Genomic DNA, 8,436 nt, shown 5'->3' with positions numbered 1-8,436 from the left:
CCCCTGGTGGTCCAGTGGTTAAGACGCCATGCTTCCACTGCAGCCGGTATGGGTTAGATCCCTGGTCGGGGAACTAAGATCTCGTGTGCTGTGTGATGTGGTCAAAAAAATAAATAAATAAAATAAAACAAAAGACAGTGGGTTCGAGTCCCAGTCTGGGTTCTGGCCAGGTTCAAGTCCCAACCTGAGGGGCACAGTTTCACCCCCACTGCCAGTTCTGGCCCTGCCTCTGCCCTGGACTTCAGTCCTGGTCCCATGAACTGACTAACTTGGCACCTCTGCTTTACTCTTTCCCTCTTTCCCATGGACACTATTATACTTTGTGATATTGTGATCAAATATGTATCTGGTCTTTGCCCATTTCTGGCACAGAGCTCCTAAAACCCTTGGAATTTCCTTAGTGATAAGAGTGAAAAAGTGTCTTAATATTCATAACAAACCCCTTTCAACCACACCTGAGTTTGTGTTAATGAAGTGAGTTTTGGAAAGCACCATAGGATGGGGGCTCGTTGCCAGGGGAACCAATCATGTGGTTGGTGACAGGGTTAGTCTCCTGGGGGAGGGGAGAGAGCCTGGAGGTCGGACCAATCTCCAGTGGCCAGTGATTTATTCAAGCATGATTTAAATATAATGAAGTCTCTGGGGCTTCCCTGGTGGCGCAGTGGTTAAGAATCTGCCTGCCAGTGCAAGGGACACGGGTTCGAGCCCTGGTTGGGGAAGATCCCACATGCCGCGTAACAACAAAGCCCGCAAGCCACAACTACTGAGCCCACGTGCCACAACTACTGAAGCCTGCGCGCCTAGAGCCCGTGCTCTGCAACAAGAGAAGCCAGGACAATGAGAAGCCCGCGCACCACAACAAAGAGTAGCCTCCGCTCACCACAACTAGAGAAAGCCCGCACGCAGCAACGAAGACGCAACGCAGCCAAAAACAAATAAATAAATTTATAAAAAGAAATAAATATAACGAAGTCTCCATAAAAACCCAAGAGGGCGGGGTTCAGAGAGCTTCCAGGTTGGTGAACACGTAGGGATTGGGGACAGAACCTCTAGGCCCTTGCCCCAGACCTTGTCCTAGGCATCTCTTCCATCTGGCTGTTCCTGAGTTATATTCTTTTACAATAAATCGGTGATCTAGGAAGAAAATTTTTCTCTGAGTTCTGTGAGCTGCTTTAACAAATTAATAGAATCCAAGGAGGAGGGTGTTGGAACCTCTGATATGTGGCTGGTCAGTCGGAAGCACAAGTGACAGCCTAGGCTTGGGACCGGCTGCTGAAGTTGGGTTGGGGGCATGGGACAGCCTTGCAAGACTGAGCCCTTAACTTGTGGGACCTGATGCTGTCTCCAGGTAGATGGTATCAGAATTGAGTTGGATTGTAGGACATCCAGCTGGTGTCTGAGAATCGCTTGGTGGCGTGGGGAAAACCCACACACAGAGGAACTGTAACTAGAATCATGTGATACCTTCACCCCTGGACTGAGTCTCCCGCTGACCTGACCTGTCTTTAGCCACCAGGATTCCAGTGAAACCAGCTACATGCCGGCTGGACCTGGGCTGGCTCTCCAGGATGGGGACTTCACACACGACGCCTGAGAGCCTCCAGAGTTCACCTGAGCCCACGGTGATAGCCACTTTTTGTCCCATCTGCATGGGATGTGGGCATGGCTCTATGCTGTGCAACTAGCACCCCATAAAAGGGGGGGTTTTCTGGGCTGAATTGTACCCCCTCCATATTCATATGTTGAAGTTGTAACTTCCAGTACCTCAGAACATAACCGTAATTGGTGATAGGGTTTTCAAAGAAGTAATTAAGGCCAAATGAGGTCATATGGGTGGGCCTTTATCTGATATGACTGATGTCCTTATAAGAAGCGATTAGTACATGTATAGCTGATTCACTTCATTGTAAAGCAGAAACTAACACACCATTGTAAAGCAATTATACTCCAATAAAGATGTTTAAAAAAAAAAAGAAGAGATTAGAACACAGACCCACAGAGAGGGAAGACCATGTGAGGACACAGGGAGAAAATGGCCAGACATCTACAAGCCAAGGAAAGAGGCCCTCAGAAGAAACCAGTCCTGCTGATATCTTGATCTTGAAACTGTGGCCTCCAGAACCGGAGGAAATAAATTCCTGTTGTTGAAGTCATTTGGTCTGTGTTGCTTTGTTATTGGCAGACCTAGCAAAGAAATACAGAGCTTTTGCATCTCTCCTTGTCCCAGTCTCCTCTGGGGCCGTTTGTCCTGAACCATCGTGCATCTGCCTCTCCCCTACGTTCCTGATAAATGACTTTGCTCATTTCCTGCCCGTGGCCTTATTTCACCCTTGCTTCTAGATCAAGTGCCTGGTACATAACTGACACTCAATAAATGACTTTTATTTATTCATTTTAAAAATTTTTATTGGAGTATAGTTGATTTAAAATGTTATGTTAGTTTCTGCTGTACAGCAAGGTGAATCAGTTATACATATACCTATTTCCACTCTTTTAAAAATTCTATATAGGTCATTACACAGTATTGAGAAGAGTTCCCTGTGCTATACAGTAGGTCCTTATTAACGAATTTGTTTTATACATAGTAGTGTGTATATGTCAATCCCAATCTCCCAATTTATCCTTCACTCCCCTCTCCTCCCTGGTAACCATAAGTTTGTTTTCTACATCTGTGACTTTATTTCTATTTTGTAAATAAGTTCATTAGTACCATTTTTTTAGATTCCACATATAAGCGATATCATATGGTATTTGTTTTTCTCTGTTTGACATACTTCACTCAGTATGAGAATCTCTAGGTCCATCCAGAAAATGCTTTTATTTTTTGGTTTTTTAAAATAAATTTATTTATTTTTGGCTGTGTTTGGTCTTCGTTGCTGCGCATGGGCTTTCTCTAGCTGTGGCGAGTAGGGGCTACTCTTGGTTGCAGCGCGCGGGCTTCTCATTGTGGTGGCTTCTCTTGTTGTGGAGCATGGGCTCTAGGTGCGCGGGCTTCAGTAGTTGTGGCACGCAGGCTCAGTAGTTGTGGCTCGCGGGCTCTAGAGCGCAGGCCCAGTAGTTGTGCCACACAGGCTTAGTTGCTCCGCCACATGTGAGCCACCAGGGAAGTCCCAATAAATGCTTTTTAAATGAACAAATAGTGTTAATTTTTAAAGCATTTATCTTCCCAACAGAGTGGAACTTAATTCTTTACTTTGTATTCCCAGAAACCAGAAAACTCTGTGCATTGGGATGGATATAAATTTGACTGCGCTTGAGAGACTCCAAATGTTAGTTACTTACACAAGATAGGAGTTTATTTTGCATGTAACAGTGTGGAGGGAGATGGTCTGGAGCTGGTACGCAGCCCAGCTCAACGAGCTGGTGCAGGGTTCAGGCTCTGTCTGAATTGTTACTCCACCTTCCCCAGATGTTGCCACCATCTTCATGATCTCAGGTGCCTCCTCACTATGCCTGAGTTTCAAGTAGCAGGATGGAGAGAGGGAGGGGAAAGGCACTCACCCTACCTTTTAGGATAAGACCCAAATGTTGCACACATGGCTTCTGCTCACATCCTATTGTGAATTTGGTCACATGGCCACACTTAACTGTAAGGGTGGCTGGGATGTACAGTCGTTATTCTGGACGCTAAAAATTCTGCTATTATGGATGAAGAAGAGAATGGATGCTAAGAGACAACTAGAGATCTTTGCCATACCATGTCTCATAACAGATGAAATTATTCTCAATAAAGAATGTATGAATAGAATAATAATCCAAGGGGCAATGAGGTGTATTGAAAATACACCTGAGGGGGGACTTCCCTGGTGGCTCAGCGGATTAGACTCCATGCTCCCAATGCAGGGAACTAGATCCCACAGGCATTCTGTGCTATAACTAAGGAGCCCATGTGCTGCAACTAAGGAGCCAGGGGAGCCGCAACTAAGGAGCCCGCCTGCTGAAACTAAGACCCGGCACAACCAAATAAAATAAATAAATATTAAAAAAATATACCTGAGGAATTCCCTGGCAGTCCAGTGGTTTGGACTCCATGCTTCCAGTGCAGGGGCATGGGTTCGGTCCCTGGTTGGGGAACTAAGATCCCATCTGCCTTGTGGTAGAGTCTAAAAAAATAAAACAAAACAAAAAACCCCATCTGAACATGTATGTTTTTATTAATGTTAAGTTGGAATATTTACTATACATAGAGCCAAAGATTTTCACAGAACACAACAGAAAATATTGTTAGATTTTCTACCTTGAGGAAACATCTCAAAAAAGGTAAACCTAAACATATGGGCATAGAGAAAAAAACCGCAAACTAGCTGGCATATACTTTAAGAGGCTGAAATATATGTCAAAAACAATTAGAGTAAGTATATTCTTATGGCAAAAATAACTCCTGTGCAGGTTCGATCCCTGGTCCAGGAACTAAGATCCCACATGCCACATGGTGCAGCCATGAAAAAAAAAACTTCTGCGACTATGACCCATTTATTTCTAGCAGTACTTGGTATGTGACAAGATCGGCTGGAATTTTTCACTTTAGATCTTTCTTGAAAACCTCTATCTCCAGTCCCATTGCCACTCGTGGTCCCAGCCCTCATCATTTTGTACCTGGAGGTGCCACCCCTTCCCCATGTGGGCCTCTCCTCCCTCTGATGGTTTCTGTACATTACCTTGAGAAGATTTTTCCTGATGTTATGTTCTGGTTCAGAACTTCTGATGATTCTCTGATCAATTCCTAGCCTCCTAGCTGAGCATTCTAGGATTTTGGTAGTCGCTGGCTATTCAATACATCCAGTTTACTCCTCACTCTGGGAAACCTGTTGTCTGGATGTTCTCCTTATTCATTTAAATTTTCATTTTATTAGTGGATTCCATGTTCACATGGCTCAAAAATAACCCAGCATAAGAAGTGACAGAGTGAAAAGTCCCCTTCCTACCCTGGTTCCCATCCACTCCATCTCTGTCCCTACCCTGTTTGTTTTTTAATTTAATTTAATTTATTTATGTATTTGGTTGCGCTGGGTCAGTTGTGGCAGGTGGGCTCCTTAGTTGCGACTCACCGGCTCCTTAGTTGTGGCATGCAAACTCTTACTTGCATCATGCACGTGGGATCTAGTTGCCTGACCAGAGATTGAACCCAGGCCCCCTGCAATGGGAGTGCGGAGCCTTAACCACTGAGCAACCAGGGAAGTCCCTCTGTCCCCACTCTTTATAAAGCTCTGTTGCAGGCTTTGGGTTCTTTGTGCAAATACAGGCAAGTACAGTTATATTTTCTTATCAGATGCCTGCCTTTTACACAAAACGTAGATTACTATATTCCAGATGTTTCTATTTCTATGTCAATGCACAGAGAGCTTCTTTATCCTTTTTTTTTTTTTTTAAGGAGATGTGCAGTGTTCCAGTGTGTGGAGTACCAACGTTTATGTAACTGTCTCTACCCTGACAATTAGGTGGTTTACCAACCTTCTGCTATTACAAACAATACCTCAATGAATAACCTTATACATACATACACCATTCACCATTTTACACATATATGACTATATCTGCAGGGTAAACTCCTAGAAGAGGTGCCTGAGTTGTTCACCATTATGCTAGGTCCCCTTTCCTTTGGTACCACCTAGGCCTCTATGCCAGGGCTTGTCACACGCCCTTTGTTCCTTGGAGAGATTTACTCCACAGGACAGTTGGAATAACTGGCATATTGTATGCATGATCCATGGGACATTATGAACCTGACTTTCTCTTCTCCCATCTCTCTAAAATGCATCCTGTGAAAATTACATTCACCTGCTCCAGAGGATAACCGAAAGTTCGGCCTCTCTGTACGCTGGTAAATCCCGGAGACAGGCTTTTGGGTGAAGTAGAAAAGGAGAGCTTTATTGCTTTGCCAGGCAAAGGGGAACACACTGGCCTTCTGCCTTGAAAAACTGTGTCCCAACCCCAGAGGATTGGGTGAAGGGTTCTATGATAAGGGTTCAAAGGTGGGGCTGCTGACAAGATGAGGGTGTGAGCAGGGCCTCAGGCGGTCTCCTCGTCTTGATGAGCTTCTCTGGTCCCTTGAATCTTGCCTAGGCGGCTGCTGCCCCTTGGCTGCCCCTCCTTTGATTAGCAACTGTTCGAATGCACCCTTTGGAACTCAGGGAAGGTCATGGAGGCTGGAGTCTTGCCTGTAAGAAATGGCGGACCAAAGGAGGCCTCCGTGCCTGGGCCCCACTGGGTTTCAGTGCCTAGTAGCCCCACAGGGCCGCACTCGGTTTCAGTTGGTGTATTAATATCCCAGGGCTTCTGTAACATAGTACCACAAACTGGATTTTCCTATCGCACAATTCTGGAGGTTAGATGTCCAAAATCAAGGTATGGGCAGTGCCACGGTCCCTCTGAAAACTGTAGGGGAATCCTTCCTTGCCTCTTCCTAGCTTTGCTGGTTTGCTGCATCACTCCAACCTCTGTCTTCATCATCACATGGTGTTTCCCTGTGTGTCTCTGTCTTCACATGGCCTTTGTATAAAGACCGCAGTCATATTGGATTAGAGGCCCACCATATTCCTGTATGATCACATCTTAACTAATTACATCTGCAAAGACCCCAGTTCCAAATAAGGTCACATTCTAAGGTACCGGGGATTAGGACTTCATAGCTTTCTTTGCAGGGGGGCGGAAGGGGACACACAATTCAACCCATAACAAGGGCCCAAAACTTTTCTGTTTTGGGGAGACAATGTTAGGGTCACTTTAAGTCACAAGCTCACTCTCAATTCAGAAACTTGTATGTCCAGTTCTGGGTTCATAATCAGTCCTTCAAGCTCCACGCCAAGGCCAGCTACCCTCAGAGCTGGCAGCTGCCTGCCTGCAGGAAGGGGGTCTGCTCTCTGCTGCCCCCCTTGCCCATTCATCCCCATCCCCTGCCGTGGGCTCACTCTCCAGCCAGCCCGCGTGGGAACTGCAGGAGGATGGGAGAGGTCTGACCAGCTCTGCGCTCTCAGGGCCTGCTATTGCGGTACTTTCCTACTCAAGGATATTTTTAGGGTTACTTTGGAGATTTCCATCTTGGAGACATCTTGGCTGCAAATCTCCCGATTCTGGCCAATGCAACTCGATTTGGGGAGTTTAATGCCACTTCTTCAGCCCCAGAAACCCAGCAGCATTCCTCTCTCTGTCCCAGGTAGCCGTTTTGGACAGGACCGTCAGTGATCCAGGGCTAGGTCCTCCTTCCCTCCCCCGTTGCCCCCATCTGATTCAAAGTACCCTACAGGGAGGCAGCAACGAGCTCCTAGCTTTGCCACCAAAGCAGTCGGTCTCTTCTCTGGATTTCCCAGACGATGTCAGATGTCCATCCATTGGGTTCCCCAACTGAAGGGACACACATTAGCAAGCTTTCTGGGCTTCTCCTGGGGGATGGAGATGAAACCTCACAGCAAGGCCAGGGTTCTCTGCACAGAAATCTCACCCCAATCCCTCTCTCCTCACTCTGACCCTCTTGTATTTGCTTGCTCTGGTTGAGGGGGTGGGGGACCAGGTAACAACACTTCCTTTGCAGCTGTGGCAGGTGGAGTTTTTTCTCACGCTCCCTTTGTGTCTGATACATGTGTATCACTGTGGCACCTCTATATCACAGTCTTTCCTCAACTGTCAGCATACAGGTGACTATGTATCGATAGGTAACAACAAAGTGGTCACTTAAAAGTTCTCTCTCTATGCCTTTTAAACAGGTAGGTCTTAAAAATTGAAGGGCCTTTTTTTCTTATTTTTATTTATATATTTATTTATTTAGGCCGCACCGAGTGGCACACGGGTTCTTATTTCCCCGATCAGGGATCGAACCCCTACCCCTTGCATTGGAAGCATGGACTCTTAACCATTGGACAGCCAGGAAAGTCCCAAAGGGCCTTTTTCTCTAAAGTTTGTTTTTGAAAATAAACTATATATTTAGAATAGTTTTAGATTTACAGGAAATTTGCAAGATAGTGCAGAGTGTTCCTTTAACCAGTTTCCTATTATTATTTTCTATTGAGGTACAATTGATGGTTAATGTTATATTAGTTTCAGGTGTATTACATAATGATTCATTATTTGTATACACCAGTTTCTCATTACTAATATCTTACATAAGTATGGTATGTTTGTTGCAATTAATAAAACCATATTGATACATTTTTTAAAGCTATAGTCCATACTGTATTTAGATTTCCTGTTTTCTCTAATGTCCTTTCTCTATTCCAGGATTCCATCTAGATACCACATTAAATTTAACCATTTCCGTCCTCTTGGCTATGAAGTTCTCAGATTCTGCTTCTTACGGATGACCTCGACAATTAGAATTTGGCTAACGTTTTCCTTATGATTAACAGGGGTTAAGGGTTTGCGGGAGTGCGGTACAATAAAAAATATATTTGGTCTTTGCCCTCAATTCCTGGTACTGATCTCCTAAAGTCCTGGGAATTCCCT

The sequence above is a fragment of the Grampus griseus genome (genome assembly GCF_964374135.1).
Source record: "Grampus griseus genome assembly, chromosome: 5".
Taxonomy (NCBI): domain Eukaryota; kingdom Metazoa; phylum Chordata; class Mammalia; order Artiodactyla; family Delphinidae; genus Grampus; species Grampus griseus.
Note: the sequence above shows the minus strand (reverse complement) of the source record.